The sequence below is a fragment of the Alligator sinensis genome, unplaced genomic scaffold, assembly GCF_000455745.1.
Source record: "Alligator sinensis unplaced genomic scaffold, ASM45574v1 scaffold326_1, whole genome shotgun sequence".
NCBI classification, from domain to species: domain Eukaryota; kingdom Metazoa; phylum Chordata; order Crocodylia; family Alligatoridae; genus Alligator; species Alligator sinensis.
Genome location: NW_005842239.1, coordinates 1,348,521 through 1,369,517, shown reverse-complemented (window position 1 = coordinate 1,369,517; position 20,997 = coordinate 1,348,521). Strand labels below are relative to the sequence as shown.

Below are 20,997 nucleotides of genomic sequence, written 5' to 3'. Positions count from 1 at the left end.
GGAGACCGCGGATGTACTTGAGGTTCCCCTAGTTTATTTTTCCTGCAGAGCCCTTACGTTATGGAAGTGGCACGATCTCAAGACTGTTGTTACTGTTTTTGAATGTCGAAAACACGCTCGGTTCAAACTTTGCTCTCAGTAGCAAGGTTCACTTCAGAACAAGAATCTTATGTAACACCAGACACTCTGCAAGCTTTAATGAATGAAGGGGTCACTTCTTTTCATCTCCAGCTGCAATATTTAAATGCTCAGTAACAAATTTGGGAATAGGATCTGAAAGAAAGGAATTAAAAAAAAAAAAAAAAACCCAAACTTAGATGTGATACAACTAACTTTACTTGAGGGCAAAAATGAACTGATGAAGGAGCAGGGGTGGGAGTTTTGGGGCTAATTTTTATCATTTGAAATGTACCACCGAGAAATCTCCCACATTTCATAATCAGAGGTCCAGCAGCCGTTCTTAACATGATTAGATCCATCCCCAAATAAAACGCAGTCATTTTTTATTCATGTGCATTATTTTATTTGTTTGGTTTTTTAAAATATCCATATAATTGCAAAGCCCTGAACCCCTGGGCATTATAGATACCTTCAAAGTCCCCACAGGCTTAGTAAAAGCTCTTGTACCTACACCCTCGCTGAACCATCAGATGATACCAAGGTCACTGCCCGGCAGAGAATGAAAGCATCAAAAGGTTTGTGTTTCTGTCTTTCAAGGATAGCAATTAGGAAGTCAGAAGCATAGCTGCTTGGTACCAGTGTCTTCAGGGAACAGGAGAGGAGGAGTTGGGAGTGTATGAAGAACTGGATGAGGAGCAACAGGGCCTGGACCATCTTCTCGACTCTGCCCCCAACCTGCAGGGCAACCCCCAGGATGCCGTCGGCGCTTCAGTTTCCTGTCCATAAGGCATGGCTAACAGTACTGGCCCCAGTCAAGAGTTTTGAGACCTGTGAATGAATAATGCCAGAAAAGCTACCCATGCTTATGATAAGCACAGGCAAAACCTGTTATGGCAATAAAAGGGCTGCACCTGATCTGAAAACAAAAAGAAAGCCCCACCAGCCCCACATAAGTCTTCATGATAGAAAAATAAACCTCAGCAGATTGTCACTGGAATTACGTGAATCACCACGTTGTTATAGCAACTTCGTCTCTGCATCAAATCTCGAAATCAAGCACAGATGAAATAATATAAAGGCATTAAATAAAAATGATCTATAATGAGATAAAAATGGATGGGTTCAAGCTCAGAGAAGCGCCCACACTTTTTCCTCTCACTGCGCACCCCCCCCCCCCCCACACACACACGTTTGGAAAACAGTTCACTGTGTGCGTTTAAATAAAGATAAAAAACTTAAGAGCTCACAGTAAAGAAACAGAGTGACGTTATGTCATCACAATTCATGAAAACCCTAGAATCAAGATCCATTAAAACTTTAAAAATTCAAGTTCAGATAAACGAATAAAATCAAATCGCTTCCTAAATAAAGATTCCTTGAATGCCCTTTATTAATTAACCCTACTTTTTTTCTCAAATATGACAGAAATGAACACATGCAAGCAATATTTTATGGGTTGCAAACCTCCCCTCCAATATGCACAGAACACATTGTAATCCGAAGAGTGTTCTTGGTTAAAAGGTATAAAACCACAATGACAGAAATGCAGAAGCAAGACCATGGAAAAGAAGAGCAGAAGCCAGAGAAGCAATGGACGGCATTCATCATGACCTTAACTGGATTAAAAAAAACCAAGCATTATTTTTCTGGGGCTAAAAAATATTCACAATTGACATCCAGATGCTCAAAGCAGCAATTTGTAAAACTGGCTGAATAAACATAGCTCTCTCAAAGAGTTCAATGCAACTAAAAGATCCCTATTGCTTCTATGGTCTCCATAATGGCAGACTTTATCAAACCACTATACCTGTTTTCAGGAGCCTGCTCAATACTATTTCCCTTCACTTATGTGCTTCCTGTTATGCTCTGCCCTAAAAACGCATTCCAGAAATGATGGGCTCAATATAGACATTGGATTTAAAATCATGGACTCAATATAGACATTGGATCCCAGCAACAATTCCAGAAATGATGACCATGCAAAGCATGCATAGACAAAGGTTGGCTCATGCACAGTCAATATGATCTCTATAATTGTATGCCCGCCAAAGAAGAGCCTTGCTGGAAAGGCGTATTGTCTATGTCCACTAGCATCGAAGCCTTGCTCTTGAGAAACCACCTCCGATGGACAGGCTGCTGTGTTCGGATGTTCAAGAAGCGCCTCCCTTGCCAGATTCTCTTCTCCCAACTCTCCGTTGGCCAACGCTCAAAGGGCAGTCAAAGGAAACAGTACAAAGACACACTCAAGGTCGCCCTCAGGCACGAAGGCATCAATACCAAAGGCTGGAAGGAGCAGGCTGCTGACTGTTCAGCATGGCACCACCTGGTTCACCAAGGCGCGTGCCACTTTGAGGCCCAACAACTCGATACTGAGGCAGAACAGCAGCAGCGGAGGAAGGAGTAGGAGACCTGCCAAGGGCTAAGACTCTCAGTCCCCCCCGCAACAACATGCCCCCATTGCCGAAGAACACGCACATCCAGAATCGAGCTCCTCAGTCACCTGAGGACCCATCAAGCCAAACAGACATCATCCTCAACTTTAAAGGACCACTGATGATGACAATTGCTTAATGCAGGACCTGAGAGGTTTTGCTCACCAGCAACAGAGACAACAATTCTGGTAAGTACAGGTGTCCAAGCCAGCTATTTCTGCAGGAAGCCATCTTCCATTTAAACAAGACAAAAGGATGGGAAGAAGACAAGTAGTGCGGAAGAACCTGAGTAGGTGGCAGTGAGCCCTTACGAAGATGAGGGACTGTGAATCGGGTGCTCGGAGGTGCTCCAGCTGTTTGCTGCACCCTTTACTTCATAGCACCCAGTTGCACGGCTCTTGATTTGACAGCCTGCTGCAAAGTGGGTTGCAAACTGCCCAAATACAAATGATCTGAGTTCAACAAGATATCCTGATTTCCAGTTCCTAGGATTGGGATGATAACTTTCTGAGTAAATGGTATGTACTGGAGCGATTGTCCTGGCCCTGCAGACAGATGCACCTTGTGCATTAGAAGCTCTTATCCATGCGACGGTAGGAGAATGCCACCATTCAGGACCCTGCCAGCAACGTTGACAAAATGAGGTCCATTTAACACCACTGCTGATTGACAGCAATAAACGTAGCAACAGTGCCAGACATTAGAGCTAGTTAGTGGGGAAGTGCTTCCAACAAACCAGAAGAGAAAGAAGCAGAGAAGTAGAGGGTAGGGACATCCCATTTTCAGCAACCACAAAAGCTGAAGCAAAGATAAAGCAGTGGAGATACGCCCACAACGGAGAAGCCAAGAGGAGAAAGGAGACTCACATTCATACAAAAGATGACTGTTTTTCTAACCACACTGAAAACGCCCCAGATAATTTTCTGCAGTGGTAGAGAAGCCAGCGATAGGAGTGATGGCCTACCGAACGGGTTTAACTCCTTGGACAACGAGGGGGTAGATGTGGGATTTTGATGCAGTAGCTGTAGGACCGGACTGAAATTCTCCAGTTCATTTCACACAGCCCTTCCACGGCAAATCTAATCACCACCAACTCGGCATTGCCCATTACAAACACATGATCTACGTTGCATAACCGAGGTGCTGAGAAATGCAATCTAATACCATCTTCAGTCCTGCGCGGGGCCGTTGCACTTGATCAGACTCTTGGGGAAGCATACATTTGAAGCCAAAAAGGACCAGCGGGTTCTCGTACAGAGTCTCAGGGTCAGGATGGTGGCTCAGGTCTTTTGAAGAGTACAATGTGACAATTAATGCCACAAGCAAGCTAAAACACAGGCAAAAATTATTTAAAACACACAGTTCTGGTCCCAGCATAGGCGGGAGATGAGTCACAGTGAGGGCAGTAAAATATTTCCCCTAATTGAGCTAATTAAAGATAAAGTAATAGCCTGACTACTATTGTTTCATAATCAAAGGCTGCAAAAGCACCTTCTTTCCCAAAATGGGAGGGATCTTCACATGCCTTAATTCATTACAGTTCCTTCGTAGGCTGGAGAGATGAGTCACAGTTCTCTGCTGCTCTAAAAGAGGGAGGGCAAAAGGGAGAGGGAGGAGGATATTTGCAAAGCTGGTTTAGAAGCAAGAGTCCCAAATGATGGAGAAGTCCATTTAGGATTAAGAGTCTCAACTGATGGGCATTTCTAATTGCAGTAGCCTGGACCCTAATTTCTGATCAGGCAGGCAACAGAAGCCCCATAAGCCTCTTTTCCCTGCCTATGGAGATACCATCTTTTCACTGCCCCTTGGCTCTCATCTCATTTGCCATCAACAGTCCCAAATGCAACCCTGCTGAGCTTCTGACCTCTGGGCTTGGGACAGAAGTTACACTCACACCGGTTTCAGTGATCGACAACGGGTTTAAACCTGGACCAGAACAGAAGCTTAGTGCACATAAACCTGGCTGAAACTGGTTTAAGATAAACCTGGTTGATTTGGGTCAAACCGGTTTATGAAACCTCTGTCCCAGACCCCTTCCTGGTTCAAGTTAAATCACAGACCCCCAGCATCCCAGCATGCTTTGCAACCCTGGGCTGCATTCTACTGTCTGCTCCAGAAAGCAGGGCTGACCCGGTCCTCTGCTGTCTAGCTGGACCAATGAGGACTGGCTGACCGGGTTGGGGAGATTACATCAGATATTATCATCAAGAGCACGAGTGATTTTTGTCTCTCTTCCCTGCACACTGCCAGTGCAGTCTGAGCAGTCAGAGCTTGCTACATTGGCTCCACATGGGAAGCGTGCATCTGTGCACGTCCAGCTCTCAGTCCCTAACACTTTCACTTCACAGAAGGTCACAGAGGCAAGCTGTTCAGGTGAGACACCATCAGCTCATCCGTAGCATGAGTAAAACTTGCTGGAGTTGGAAACAGAGCCCATCTTGTAAGTCAACTCTGTATAGAGCTAAGTACAAAGTCATCTCTGATGATAAACTAGAAAGAGACAATATTCTGTTGCAGCTGCACTTTCCCGCTCCTCCTCTGCCCATAGGCAGCAGTTTAAAGTGCTGTTTGCCTTTTAAAACTTGGAAGAATCAGAGAGCTCAGGATCTAATAAAGGGACAGCACTGAGGTATCACAGTGGGATTTCTCTTCAAACCACTGTACAAACATTTATTAATCTTTGACGTCCCAGCAAGGCAGGAAAGTTTCATTATTCCCAAGTGAAGGATGATAAAACTAAGGCAAAAAAAATTCTCAACTTGCCCAGGGCCACAAAGAAATAATAGTAAAGTTGCCTTGCCCTCTTACCAGGCTTACGCTATTCTTTGTCCCTCTCCCTCCAGGTCAAGCGTGAGACACCGATCTGCAATGCAGTGTGTGGCACTGCTGGTACCCATACTACATCTCTTACTTCCTGGCAAAGAGGATGGCTTGATGTCATTCTCCATCCTCTTCTGTGGCACGAAGAGAACGAAGAGTAACAGCAACTCTAAATTCAGAAAGCATAATGAGGCTCAGAGTTTGGAGTGCATTGGTACTCAGTGGACCGGTTTGCAAGCCCCTCTTTACAGTGCTCCTCATTCACCAAAATCTCTGTTTTCAACTCAGACAATACAAGTCATTGGCTAACTTATTTGTGAAGAAGCTCTCAAGAAAGCCAGAGAACCCGACTGCTGCAGATGTGTGCAGAAAGGCTTGGCAATGCAGGGCAGCTACCATTCACAGTCGAAAGGCAAGGAGTCCAGAAGCCAGGTACCATTGGTTAAAATGTCTTTAAAATCTAGTGAATGAAAGGGGCAGGGGAGATGCGGGGGCTTCCCCAGATACAAGGATATTTCTAGACTCATGCTCCTCCTTATCCCCACCCCCAGTCCAGCTCTGCAGGGCACTGAACTGTGAAATTCTCACATACAGGGGAAAGGCAGGCATTGGGACTCAGAATATCTGGTTCCATACTCTGGTCTGCTACAGACTCCATGTGACCCTGGGCAAGTCACTTAACTATGTGCCTGAGCTTCCATGCAGCAACATAGGGATGCAAGTACTTCCTTTATTGCCAGTTTTACTCATCTATTTAGACTGTGAGCTTGTGTCTCACCATCCGGAGTACTGGGCATACTAGTAATGGGCCTAGGTGTCAAGAGATGCCTGAAGGTAGGAGGAAAAAAAAAAAAAGATACCAATTGTTTAAAAAAAATGGAAATGAATATGGAATTCAGGGAAATCCCATGTCTTAAAATTAAACTGTAACACCAAAAAGATAAAACATCTTATCCCAATGTTACTGTAATACAAAAAACAAACTACATTTATCCTTGGTATAACTCCACCGCTCCCCAGCACTCGCAATGGTGACGCCAGCAAATAATTTGTCCCTCTCCCCCCAAAAGGTCACAAAAGCCTTGGACACAGGTGTCGCAGTGGATGTAGTCTTTCTGGACTTCAGGAAGGCCTTCGACACTGTCTCTCACCCCATCCTCATTAAAAAAATAGGCGTCTGTGGTGTCAATGCCTACACAGTCAGATGGGTCACTAATTGACTGGAGGGCTGCAACCAGAGAGTGGTGATGGAGGGGTCATTTTTGACCTCGAGGGATATGGGCAGTGGGGTCCCCCAGGGCTCGGTCCTCGGGCCCGCACTGTTCAACATCTTCATCAGCAACTTGGACAAGGGGGTGAAAAGCACCTTGTTCAAATTCGTGGATGACACTAAGATGTGGGGAGAAGTGTACACGCTAGAAGGGAGGGACAGGCTGCAACTAGATCTGGACAGGTTACAGGGGTGGGTGGATGAGAACAGGATGGGGTTCAACACTGACAAGTGCAAGGTGCTGCACCTGGGGAGGAAGAACCAGCAGCAGACCTACAGGCTGGGCAACTCCCAGCAGGGTGGCAGCAGCAGTGTAGCGATGGCCGGGCAGCACGCAGCCATCGCCACCACCACCCCGCGCTGTGCCACTGCCACCGGCTGCACAGCTCCGGGCACGCCTCCATGGTGACAGCGGGAGCTTTTGTAGGCAGCGGTCATCACCGCCATCACAGGTAAGTGGCAGCAGCCGCCGCGTGCAACCCCCAGCCCCCCCCACCCTCCCCCCAAATCCCTCACCGTGGCTATAGTCAGCCACAGAGCTGTGCCACATGCCAGCCTCCTCCTCCCCTGGGCAGCCGGCCAGGCAGCACGTGTGCGGCCCGCATGTTGCGGGCACCATCACACTGTGCCCTGCATCGCTTGCCCACAAAGTCCCCCCGCAGAGGGGCACCCCTGCCCTCAACCCCTGGCCCTGCTCCCAGCTGCGATGTGCTGCCTGGGGCCAGCAGTACCCCCCACTCCCTCAGCCCCCATCCATCTTCCCCAGCCCTGCCCCACAGCCCCCAAGCCCCACTTACCTCTAGGATCCAGGGGCGAAGGGCATGGCTCTGCGTTGGCAGCACTTGCCCACAAAGCCCCCATGCAACTGCCCCACACTGCACCACTACGGAGCCATGCAGCCAGTTGCGGAGCATGCCCCTGCATGCAAGCCCCCCGTTTCACCCCCTGGCTAGGCAGCACATATGTGGCCTGCACGCGGTAGTTGCCACTGCACTGCTGCTGCTGCGCCCTGCGCCACTTGTCCACAAAGCCATGCAGGTGGCCGTGGGACGGTAGCGCAGGGTGTAGTGGCAGAGTTGCGGTGGCAGCCTCTGTGTGCGAACTTCCTGTCAGGCTGGTTGGCATGTGTGCAGCACACAGAGTGGCACCCCTGCCCTCACCCCCTGGCCCTGCTCCTGGGAGTGGGCACAGGGGCACACCTCCTTCTCTTCTTGATCTACCCCCCAGCACCTTCCCTTTCCCCCAACCTGCCCCGCCCCTTCCCCCCACACACTTACCTGCTGGGGTGGATGTCACCGTCTGTGTCTGCATGTGTGTGGGGCTGTTGCGAGGGGCATCAGGAGGGCTGTTAAGTGCAGGCTAATTTGCTCGTTAGCCTGTTGCCAGAGTAACCTGCACCTGTGGGCTTCTGTCTGGCTCTTAGGGCCCTCTCCCTAGACAGTTTCTGCTCTTGTAGGAGCAGGCACCTTAGTGCCCTGCGACAAGGGTGTATATATAACAGATAAATAGGGTCAGAGCGTTCTTGTATCCCTGATGGTCCAGGAAATACGTGACAAGGGAGGGTTGTCACAGTACCTTTTATGGGATTGCTGGTAGAGAAGTTTGACAGGCTTTCAGACACAATGCACCTTTCTCCAGGTCTGGGCTCAGATCTGAAGCTTGTCCGAAAGCCCGTCAAACAGTTTTCCCAGTGATACAGTTGGTCCAATAAAAAGATATCACAGAAGGCCTTGTTCATAAAAAATAAATACACACATAATGAAATGAAGTGGTCAAACATGAAAGTGTTCTTTAAAGGTAAGAAACTGCAGTGAAAAGGGCATATATTTACCATGCAAATGGAGAGATATAGCCGCTGGTTATTATTCAGGGAAATGCAGATTGAAGAGAAAAGATCATATAGATGGAAATATGACGTACCACCAACAGGGGAGGATGAAGTTGCTATTTACATCTGGACCTGTGAAACCCTATTTAATCTGGACAGTGTGTGCTGCACACTGTTGACAAAACCTTATAAATCAGTATGCGTGTTATTAAAGCCACAGGCATTTCAACTCTTTGCAGGTTAAGCAAGGTAGAATTAGTAGGGGAGTTATGTGGAAATTGCTTTACAGCTATGGATAAAATTTATTATACTTCAGTGGAAATGTGACATTAGATTAATGTTAGGAAAAGATATACAGCTGTATAATTCAAATGATGACATTTCCCCAGTTTAAGTAGGCTATTTGTGATAAAAATCAAATAAGAGAACAAACAACCATTAAAAGTTCCTTGCACCCCTACCGAAATCGGACAGTCTTTCAAATCCAGCCAGGCAGCAGGAGGTGCTATTTTCTGAAAACCTTGTCCACAGACAATTGCAGAAGAACCAATAAACTGGAAAGTCAAATCCATCGAGGAGGGGAAGCGAGAGCTTTTGTTTGTGAGCTCTTGTGGCCATGCGTCTCAATTTGTTTCTGAAGTGCCATGTTCTGTTCCACCTAAATGAACTGTAATAATTAACCCCTGCACAAATAAGACTTGCCTGGGGTTCAGTACTAACACAGTAGGGTTGGGAGCAGTAACTGGAATAGATGGGGTTAAATTAGGTTTATAATGGCTAGGAAACTGCAAAATCAATTCTCTTTAGTGCTGCTCTATTTCAGGCAATTCCCCTGTTGATACTTTAATTCAACAAGGGAAAAAAGAGGGGGAAATATTTATTTAGTGCTGTAGTACCAAATGGGAAAAAAAAAAGTGAACTCACTACATCATCTTCTAGTCTCAGAAATAGTGGATCTGAGGTGTGCAGCTGTAGCAGGACGGGCCCTTGGGCTGGCTGTGATGCTCCGTAGGACCACCGTAATCCTGCCTGCACTCCCAGTCCCCTATATAAAACTCCCCTGGTTGATCTCATCTCTCATGCCTTGATAATCCTGGATATTAATTGGGAGGCTGCCCCGAGTCCTGGAGTGCCCTCACTGATGCCTTGCCTAACCTCGTCTTGCATGATCACTGGGTCCTCTGCCTAGTAGCCAAGACCATGCAGTTTTTCACGGGTGTCTCGCATCCCGGTGTCCAGCTGGCCCAAATGGCCCTTCAGCGACTGCAGCAATGGCAGTAATAACCCCATCTAGAAGCTGCGTGCTGGCTGGGTTGGGCCCTTCCGTGCAAGGCTGGAGGCATGGAAGACAGCCAGCTCCATTGCACGGGGCTGGTGTGCGAGTGCCGGGAGCTGCACGTGCATCGCAGGCAGCCCCATGCAACAGAGGTGGGCCAGCCTGGCTGCACTCATTGCCACCGCGTGCAGCATTGGACAGAGCCATGCACCCCAAGCACCCCTGCCTGCTGCTGCTGCCACTGGTGGCGGGGGCGATGCACCATGGGGCAGTGTGTTAGGGGGATCCCCCCCTCCCCCCACAAACCCAACACCCCTCCAACATACCCTATTGCCCCTCCACACACAGCCACACCCCCTCACAACCCCCCGCCCTATACACACACACACATATACACACCCACCCACCTGCCCTCAACCACACCCCACACACAATATACAAGACTAAGGCTTCATTGTTGAGAAATTATCCCATCACCTCTACATACCGTCTGCAAATGCAAACCATGACAAAAATATTTTTCATAATAACATTAAACTATGTTATAGTGGGCGTTTGACTTTTAGCATGGGACTTGTTTTTTTCTGGTTCCAAGGTAGCAACCCTCCCCTCCCAAAAGGAGTACTGGGGGCAAGGGGAGGGACTTCTGATGGCAAAGGTCGGGGGCAGGATGCCTGGTCCCAAGACGGGGACTATGGGGACAGGGCACCTGTCAAGGGGCTACTGCTGCGGCCCTCAACAGCTCACCAAAACTCATCAAGCAGCACTCCAGCTGAAATAATTGCCCACCCCTGCTTTACAGTCACATCCAGTCCTCCAGTATCAAACTAGAGCAAAAATCCAAGCAACTGCTTTAAACCCTAAGTCCCCACTGTGGGTCGCCACACCACGGCCAGGCCACCTCCTCGCTCTAGCTCTCTCTGCCCTGGGAGTACCTGCCACGGCCCGCAGCTCCCACTCCCCACCAGCCTGAACTGGCAGGAGCTCCTATCTCAGGAGAGATCAGGCCTCGGGGACCCAGGTTTGTATCCCCTGGGCTTCTCCCCTTCCCATCAGGTGAACAGCTGCAGGTGTGTCCCTTCATCCTCAGGAGCAGCTTACTGCACCTAGGCTGCAGATGCTCCCTTCGCTCCTGCAGCAAACCCCTGCTCCTCTGCCTGTGGCTTTTTGTGCTGCAGTCTCTCCCTTAAAATAACAGGAGCCCCAGGCTCCTTGTTACAGCGGCCTACTCAGATTGAGAAGACAAACTTTTGGAAGCCAGCAAAAGGTAGCCAATACATTTAGCATACGCACTAGCACATAGGAAGCTTGCATCCCTCTTGCATCGAACATGATTGCACTTCTTAATCTCCAAGTGATGATGATGACAAATCATTTACTAGAGGTCCATCCCTGGCTTAAGGACGTCTGGCCAGCTGAAAGCAAGCTTCCTCAAGTCAGCGCAACAATAGGGACAGTACAACGTATACGTCTTCACTCCAGAACCAGCAGCGAAGATAGGCCAAATGGAGGTAGCCCCAATGTATCCAAAGAAGAGGCAAGACAGCCCATCAGAGGCCATGCACAAATTTGGCCTGGCAGACCTGCATTTGTATAGGTATTAAACAACTGCACGTACCACCTCCACTCCTCCCGCACCCCAAACCTTCTCACCCTTGCCAGAGCATGGCACCAGCTGCTTGCATCAATACAGCCAAACATGTCACACGCGAGTACCTGAAATTAAAACGTCCAAAGCCATACTTATGCACCACAGCAGCCTGGTTTTAACTACAGTGGAAGGTCTGATTGCTCAGTCTTTTGAAGGAGAGAAGCAAAGGAAACCACTCACTCCAGTAGCCTCCTTCCCCTTATGCATACACATTATGACACAGTCTTTAATTAGGTGATCACATGCTATTTTCCCCCCAGGACTCATCTCAATCAATGCACACAACTGACTGTGCTGTGGGGGCCTATTAGGGCTGTGCGCCGCAGGGGGCTGGTAGCGGTAGGGCCTTGGCCCAGCTGTTGGAGAAGCTATACTGCATTTTTACCCAACAAAATAGGAAAAAGCAAGAGGAGAAAAGGTGTGCCACGCGGTTCAGGAAACCGCAGGCAGCCCCGAGGAACTGGAGTCTTTCCATGCCTCTGAGATTCTGGGCCAGTCAATAAATCTAAATTTTCACAGTTGGCCACTAATTGCGTGTTCCTCATTTCCAGGTGCTTAATGAAAGGTCTCAGGAGCCAGATGCTCAGAAATACCAAGTGGTGACAATTGCAGCAGAAACCGATTGGAGCTGTGTTGCGGATACTGGTCCAGGCCAGAGCTACCAGCTATTGTGAGGCCAGGCTTACCCAGTCCCTGCTGCGGAAGCTGTCCCACTTTGCATTGACTGAATTTTCCTTGAGCCAGAGAGAGGTACTTTATAGCCAAACAGACAGGGCATTTACATAAGGCAGAGACTTGAACCCAGATCTCTCTCATCGCAGGCAAGGTTCCTAATCACTAGGGGTGTTTATAGACGTGCTCCTGGGAAGCAGGGGGCAGGACGCTTTAATTAGCAAGCCGTGCTAATTAAAAGCACCAGAGCATCATGTGTATCGGCATCCCCACTCTGAAAAATGGCAGTGGGGCGCTTTGAACAATAGCTCCTCAAATGAGTTTGAAAGTGCCCCGCCACCATTTTTCAGCGTGGGGATGCTGATACACATGATGCTGGAGCACACTCATTTCTGTGCTGCAACAGACTCGATTAATCGATTTGCAGCACGTTGGAGCAGCCTCGCTGCATGTCGATAGGAGCCCGAGGGTACCAGCTTTTCTGAAGTTGCAATCATTCTCCTTCCCTGGACCAGAAATACCATCCTGGAGCGAAGAAACCTCTCCCAAGGGAAGTTTGGCCAGAATGGATGTGCGCTAAAGAAACAAGGTCTGGTGTCTGTAAACTGGCTTTTCTAAAATTAAAAAAAATAAAAATAAAAATAAAAAAAGTTTCATTGGAAAAGTCCCCCCATCCCCACTTATCCTTAATTCCAAGCTCAAGCAAGACAAAATACAGTTCTCCCACAGCAACAAACCATGCCAAATACGAGTCCAGAATCTCAACCAAAACCTACTGTATGAAAGAAGTACTTTACTGCAAGGGGACAAGATTAAACCAAGTTCTTAGTGTCCTATCTGTACATACATGCACAGCCCTTGTGTGCTTAGACATCCTCACATTGCTCTTCCTTTCTTAGCTTTCTATGTTAATATGCTCAGTGATGATCTTTCCATCATAATCAGTGCCTTGCCAGCTGACATCCACATCAAATCAACCCAAGGAACCAGTTGGGAAGAGAAATAATATCACTTTAAAAGTATCCTGTTAACAAACAGGGTCAAGCTTGAAATCCCAATTTGCATCCTCAGTCTTCCCACTATTAAGACAAACAGGCAGTGGATTAATCAAAGGCTTCAAGTTAGCTTTGGAACAGAGGAATTTCCAAGCTAAGAGCATCAGTGAGCCACAGACTCCAGGGTCCCATCGGCTCTACTTCCTGCAGAAACCCCAAACCAAACACTTGGAAACGAACTTGCCCAAAAGGGGGGAGAGGAAAGAAAGAAAGAAAAAAAGGGGGGGGGGGGGAAATCAAATTCTGCCCCTCAATGTCTTCTATAGAAATAGGTTGCACAGGTAAACTGCTCTGCATAACAAAAGACACCATTTCAACTGTAACAGTCTTGTCTTTCACTGTGCACGTCTACACGAGACACTTTAAAGCGCAGTAGGCTAATTCTACTGCGTATTAGTATATCATGGCAAAAGCCATGCTAATGTGCAGCAGAATTAGTCTACAGAGCATTAGCTTCAGGTAAAAAACGTGCGCTGCCGCTCCTACACATAGCACCAATTACGGCACATTGAGTTAGTACCTGTTATTAGAGGTACTGAACTTAATGCACCATAATTACAGTGCATTAATGTACGTGTAGACGTGCCCAGTTTCACTGAACACCCTCTGGATAGTAAATCATAGGAAAAGATTCGTCCCCCCTTTCTCCTGTTCTAAAAAACATTCAGGTACAACATGGTCATGCAGTGTGGTGTTCCCATCTTCCCCAGCTTTGTTTAAACACAGATCAAGGAAATCCTCCGCCGAGCATTCATTTTCCTCAAACCCTTCTCCTAAGAGAACTGAATTGGCTATGCCTCCCTTCACTATTTTATTTAGTTATGTGTTTAGATTTATACCCTGCCTTGCACTCCCCAAAAAGCTCACCTCTCTATGTAGTAGCATCTAGAGCACCTAAAGCCCTCAAAACCACACTTTAAACTACAAAACATTTGGATTTTTTTCTATTAGCTACCCCAAAGTATACTCCATCTAAATCTCTACCCAACTAGCTAATTTGTCCCCAGTACCAGCAGGATGCAACATCATTCTGTTATCTCTGGAAACACTTACTTCTCCAATCTGGGAATGGGAAAAAAAAAAAAAAGAAAAGAAAATATGAACCTAGATTTTAGGGTTTTTTAAAGAAATAAAAAAAGAAGTCCTCTGAATAAAACCTACTTTGAAAATCTGCCAAGTATGCCAACTAAAGCACTCTGCAACCCCAATATAATACTCGTTATTAAGAATGCAGGAATAATTATTTTATTTATCAAATGCACAGCAGAAGGACTACACAAAACCACTTGGGACCCAATTCAGTGACAATTTTCTCCATTAACTCAAGAACTATATTTTGCAGAACATGAAGTGTGATTGCACTGTAACAACATAACGTCAAGCCAGAAGGACTTATGAATTATGCCCAACCCCCACCAATGCTTTTCTACTTTACATGGATGCTGAATTAGTGATCTGCTTCTAGATCCTTGGATAAAAGCTACTAGAGAAGTTCAAGGGATCCTTCAAGTTACCACACACAGGTTCATAGATTCATAGACACTAGGGCTGGAAGGGACCTCGGAAGATCATCGAGTCCAGCCCCCTGCCCCAGGGGCAGGAAGTCAACTAGGGTTTAAAGGATCCCAGCAAGATAAATATCCAAGTATTTCTTGAATAAGTTCAGAGTAGGTGCTTGTACCACTTCTGGAGGGAGTCTGTTCCAGGTCTTGGGGGCTCAGACAGCAAAGACATTTTTTTTTCTTATGTCCAGCCTAAAACAGTCTTGTAGGAGTTTATGACCACTTGTCCTTGTTTTTCCTTGGGGCACTCTGGTGAATAGGCAATCTCCCAGATCCTGATGAGCACCCCTTGTGTACTTATAGGTGGCCACCAGGTCCCCCCTGAGCCTGCACTTCTCCAGGCTGAAGTCCCATGGCTCTCAGCCTCTCTTCAAAAGGCCTGGTCTGCCCTCTGATCACACGCGCGGCTCTCCTCTGGACTCTCTCAAGCTTCTCCACATCCTTCTTGAATTACGGAGCCCAGACCTGGATGCAGTACTCCAGTTACGGGCTCACCAAGGCCGAGTACAGCGGGAGGATGACATCATGGGATTTACTTGAGAAGCATCTATAGATGCAAGCCAGGGTTTGGTATGCTTTACCAGCAGTGACATCACATTGGTGGCTCATGTTCATCTTGTGGTCAATCATGACACCCACGTCTCTTTCTGCAGTGGTGCTAGCAAGAATAGCACTTCCGACCCCATAAGTATGCCGCGGGGTCCCCCCCCACCCCGAGGTGGAGTACCTTGCATTTATCAGTATTGAATGTCATCAGGTTTGTGTCCGCTCACTTACTAAGCTTGTCCAAATCAGCCTGGATCACTAGCCTGTCCTCAGGTGTGGATGCTATGCTCCAAAGTTTAGTGTCATCAGCAAACTTAGCCAGTGCACTTCTGACACCAATGTCCACATCGTTGATACAGATGTTTTAGAGAACCGGTCCAAGGACAGAGCCTTGGGTGATGCCGCTGGTTACAGAGCACCATAATGACTTGCTGCCATTAGCCACTACTCTCTGGGTCTGACCTCAGAGCCAATTGCCCAGCCATTGGACTGTGGTGTAGCTGAAGCCACATTTAGCCAATTTTTCCATAAGGAGGCCATGGGACACCAGATCAAAGGTTTTTTTAAAGTCCAGGTATATGACATCAATCTCTTCTACCTTGTCCAGGTGACAGGTCACCTGGTCATAGAAGAAGATGAGACTGGTCAAGCAAGACCTACCCACAACAAACCCATGCTGGCTATCCCTCAGCATGTTGTTCTCGGCCAGTTTGTCCAGAAGTGTCTCCTTGATAATAGTCTCGAGAATATTACCAGGGATTGAGGTCAAGCTGATTGGCCTGTAAATCCTGGGGTCTACTTTCCGCCCTTTCTTGGAGATGGGTACCACACTGGCCTTCTTCCAGTCTTCAGGTACTTCCCCTGAGCGCCACAAATTTTCAAATATTTTTGCCAATGGTTGAGCTATGACACCTGCCAGCTCCTTGCGTACCCTAGGGTGCAGACTGTCAGGACCAGCTGACTTGAAGGTATCCAGCCTCTCAAGGTGATCCTTTACTAGATCAACACCGATGCTGGGTATAAATACACCCTCACCCTGGCCGTCCCGCACCTTGCTAGGCCAGGCGGTCCGGCGTGAATTGCCCTTTAAGCAGGTTTGCCTTTTCCTGGGTGTCGGTTATCAACTTCCCCGTTTGTTTCAGCAGGCGTCCAATGTTACCCTTACTTCTTTTCCGACTCCCTACATATCTGAAAAAGGACTTTTTGTTATCCTTGATATGTGAAGCCAGATGGAGTTCAGTTGCAGCCTTGGCCTTCCTGATCCGCTCCCTGCAGGTACAGACCAGTGCTGAGTATATTCCTCCTTGGAGGTAGTTCCAACCTTCCATCCTTTATAAGTCTCTCTTTTAAGGCGTAGGAGGTCCTCAAGTTCCCTCCTGAGCCAAGGGGGTTGCTGCGCCCTTTTGCTACCCTTCCTCCAAGATGGGATGGCCATCCCTTGTGCTGTCAGGATCACGCCCTTAAGGAGCAACCACTCCTCTTGGACTCCTCTGTCTGTCGAGTCGTGGTCCCTTAGGGCCTTCACAACGAGCCTCCTGAGCTTGACAAAGTCAGCGTTAAAATTCAAAAGTTTTTTTGTTTCCACAAAAACTCCAGGTGGGATCAGACTATTATCACTGCCCATTAATTGCCCAAATCAAGGAAACCTTGCAAAAATAAATAAATAAATAAATAAATAAATCCTTGCTATTAATAGTGTGTCAGCCCCACTGGTCTGCAAGGGGAGTCTCCTGTCGACAAAGTGCCCCAGGCATTATAAGCACCACGCTGATAAAATATACTCAGACCAGATAGAAATGTGGAGTTTAAAATGCTGGCAACCCATTCTAGGCTGCAATCCCAACATCATTAAAACCTGTACATACAAAGTCGGGGTAGGCAAGGGTACCCATATTCCCTATCACAACCAAGGGTTTACAACACCCAACTGAGCTCAGCAAGACACACACAGCAGAACAGACTAGAGGGCAAACTTCCACGGACACAGTGCAGAGCTAACCAAAAAGAAAGCACAGTCCTGCCTGTGAAGTGAACAGATGCGACTCAACTTGTCTTGAGTCAGAAACTACCTGTACAGTCTTTTTCTAGTCACAATGACAATTTTAAAAGGAAATAAAACATGCAAAACTGGAACTATGGCATGCTAATACATGCAACAGCGAGATTATATAGAGCGCTGATTCTCAACCAGGGGTGCCCTGAAATCCTTTCAAGGATGCTGCAGGGGTTTGCCACAATGTTAGCACTGTTAGGTATGCAAACGTGATCCACAGGATAAACCCCGAGTTGTCCAATAGGAATCCAGAGTGTTAAAAACAATTGACTGGTTTTGGTCTTCACGCACCTTCCCCCCCAAACTCACCAGCCAGGTGCTGCTCTCCAAGCTGCCGGGCTGCACTCCTGGCTGCATGCATGTTGCGGCTGCACACATGCACATGGCATTTATCAGCCACATTATTGGCCACATAAACCAAAAAAAGCCCATTTTCCTTTTATTGGTGCCAATACGATATGGACCAACGTATCGGTGCACCTCTACCACTGAGGAAATAAATATCAACACTAGGACTGGAACCAGAGTTTCTTAACAAAGACCACGTGCTCTAGCCACCAACTCAGTCTGCCCCCCCTTCAGCAGAGAACAGGAATGTATTATTTTAAGCATGCAAGAGACTGATGACAAGTTCTTGTTTCTACTAACTTATCCTCTCATTAAGCAAATGCATCAAAGCAGTGCATAAAGAAGAACCAGTTGATAATTTATTTAGACTTCCAAAAGGACCTTTGACAAGGTCGGGAGATTGGTAAAGAAGCTATGAAATTACGGAGTGAGGCAAAGTAACATCAGGAATAAAGGGCTATGTAACAAATGGAAAGTTAAAAAGTAGGCATAAATGATTGATCTTCATCATGACCAAAGTTTAATGACAGAGGCCTTAAGGTCCTGAATTAGGTGCCATGTGGTTAAATGTGTTTATTAATCACCTGGGAATGGAGGCAGACAGCGAGGTAGAAAATCTGCAGGTGACAAAGTTAGTTAAGGCAGTGAGCACCTGAAATGGCAGTGAGGCTCTTCAGGGAGACATAAACCTGGGCAAACACCAAGACAGCAAGTGCTCACCATCAAGAAGTACAAAGAAGTCAGGGCAGCATGGCACCTTATAGATTAATTCATGCAAAAGCATATGCTTTTGTGTGCGACAAGCGACTTTGTCACGTTATGAATGGCAAAGTGGGCTGTAGCCTGTGAAAGCTCATGCACCTCTGAACAAAGTTACTCTGTAAGGTGCTATTGTGCCTTGCCTTTTCCTTAACTTTAAGCTAACTCAGCTAACCACATCTGTCTACTAATAAGAACAGATAACAAATAATGTGCGTTAGAGAGCGAGTTTTTCAATTGCTCACCCCTCTTCTAGCATCCCTGTAGGCAGCTCAGGAAACAACCTCTGCCCGAGGCAACTGATGGCAGGAAAGGTACCAGGACGTTACGATCCATAAAGAACAGGATCGTGAATATAGATATTCTAATGTCTTTATACAAGTCAATGGACACTGTGTCAGGCATGGGTCAGCCCACAGGGAGCAAAAGAAAAGGGGAGGAGCAAAGGCGCAGGAATAAAAACCCTTATATGAAGAATGACTGAAAAGACCAGGAGTGTTTTAGCTAAGAAAGGAGACCTGGCAAACATAGGTAAGAACAGTTTGCAGACATGATTTAGAGAATGCAGATTTGGAATTGTTCTTCTCTACGTCCTATAACACGAGAACAAAGGCACGTGCAGTGAAATGAAAAGGTAGCAAAGTCACACTGGGTAGAAGGAAATCCCTTTTCACACAATGCAAAGATACACTGTCAAATGTATTGCCGCAGGATGCTGAGGGCGAGAATTTAATACAATTCAAGACGGGACTGGATATCTATGAGGATAGAAGTATCTGGAGTTAGAGCAGACTGTGGCACAGGTTGGAAGGGATGCATTAAGCCTGGTGTTTCAGGTTTCAAACCCAACCCTTAACTATTAGAAAACAGGAAGAAATCCTGAAGGGAAAGGAGGAATTGCCCCAAAACCACCTGCCAAGTGATTCTTACATCTTTTGACAGCGGTCGGCACCAGCTGCTGCAAAAAAAGATAATGCCCTGGACTAAACAGACCTCATATCTGAGTCAGGCCGCCAATTTCTGTGCGTCTTATAATTACAGGCATCATTAAAACCCTAGGAGAAAATAAGATGCCAATTCACTCCTACTCAGCATACTTCCCTTTGTAAGTGTAATTTTGTATTTTCTTATAATATCATTTTGTGCTTGAGATGTATACCATATAATATATATATTTAACAGATGTCAAGACTGATACATTGGTTTGGCCTTCTTTTGAGATGCCCCTGCCTGCATCGTCTCATCAGTGTTTTAAAGGACAAACAAAAAAAGGGAAAAAAAGAAACTTATGTTATTTTGCTCTCTGCCAGCCAGCTTAAGTCAGCTGGACTAAGAGGGGTTTTTTTTGAAGACAAAAGTTTGTCTAGTTGTTCGCGTGTTTGAGGCGGCAATAAAATTCGAGTTACTCAGACTGGAAAGTCTATCACTCCACTCCTCCTCCCCACATTTCACGGGGTTTTGTAACATTTCAGGATTCCTTTTTTGCATCCTTATCTTTGAAGGTTCTTGGCCAAACCGTTATGCAACTGTACATTCCCGTGGATTGGTAAATGTCACAAGCACCGTTCAGCTGCTCTGGAAAAATTCTTTAATAAACATTTAAAAGGGCAATTAATCAAACGCAGCGCCACGTGTGAAAGGCCGTGTGCTGAGCCTGGGCTGTGTAACAAAATGCCCTAAAATACCTGCCAGCTGATGGCTGCGACTGGATTCTCCCTCTGCGACTCATCAGCCACAAATCAATCTGGGGCAGCTGTGGCATAAAAGACTGAAAAATTATTTTTTTTCAAAAATGGAAGGAAATAAATCCTCAGCTATCCACAAATAAAGACATGGACTAGGGACAGAAGTTATATGTAAACCAGTTTAAGGAAACAGAAACTGATTGAAACCTGTAACAGAACAGAACTTCAGTGCACATAAACCAGTTTCAAAATGGCTGAAACTGGTTTAAGATAAACCTGGTTGACTGTAGTGTCAGACTTAACTGATTTGGGTCAAACTGGTTAATGAAACTCCTGTCCCACATCCCTTCCTGGTCCAAGTTAAATCACAGTCCCCCAGAATCCCAGCATGCTGCACAAGGCTGTGCTGTCTGCTCCAGCAGAGAAGGATTGGGGGGAGGGCAGGGACTGCCCCTCCCAGGCAAACCCCAGCTGAGGTCTGAGGCCAGGGAAGGGGATTAAACCTCCCTTTCCCCGAGTACAAAGCTGCCGTGCTCTGCTAAACTTACTGCTGGTTGCAACTGTGGACTACAAATCCCAAAGGCATCTGGAAGCTGGAAAAGGTAGTGATGAGCAACCCCACAGAGTCCTGCTGTCGTGATTCTGGACTGCAAATCCCAGAGACCATGGGGGCAGCAGGAAGAGGAAGTGAACACACAGCCCATGATGGCTATGTGCCAGAGAGCCATGCTCTAGCACCCCCTGCCTCCCTCCAGCTTTAGCCTGAGCCACTGCAGGCATGTGGCTGCATTTCCTGAATCAAAAGTAAATGTCTATTCACTTGTTAGTCAGTTTAATCTCTGCATCTCAGACTAACCTGCAAAGACTGAATCAATTCAGCCTCAGGCTTTTTGATTGTTTGTACTTAGCCCTAGACCAGC

At 46.9% G+C, this 20,997-nt stretch overlaps 1 protein-coding gene across 4 annotated transcripts in view; it reads right to left on the bottom strand.

Moving 5' to 3' along the window:
* Positions 1–20,997, bottom strand: part of TSNARE1 (t-SNARE domain containing 1) — a 518,176-nt gene that overhangs the window by 450,563 nt on the left and 46,616 nt on the right. The gene's annotated exons all lie outside the window — the stretch shown is intronic.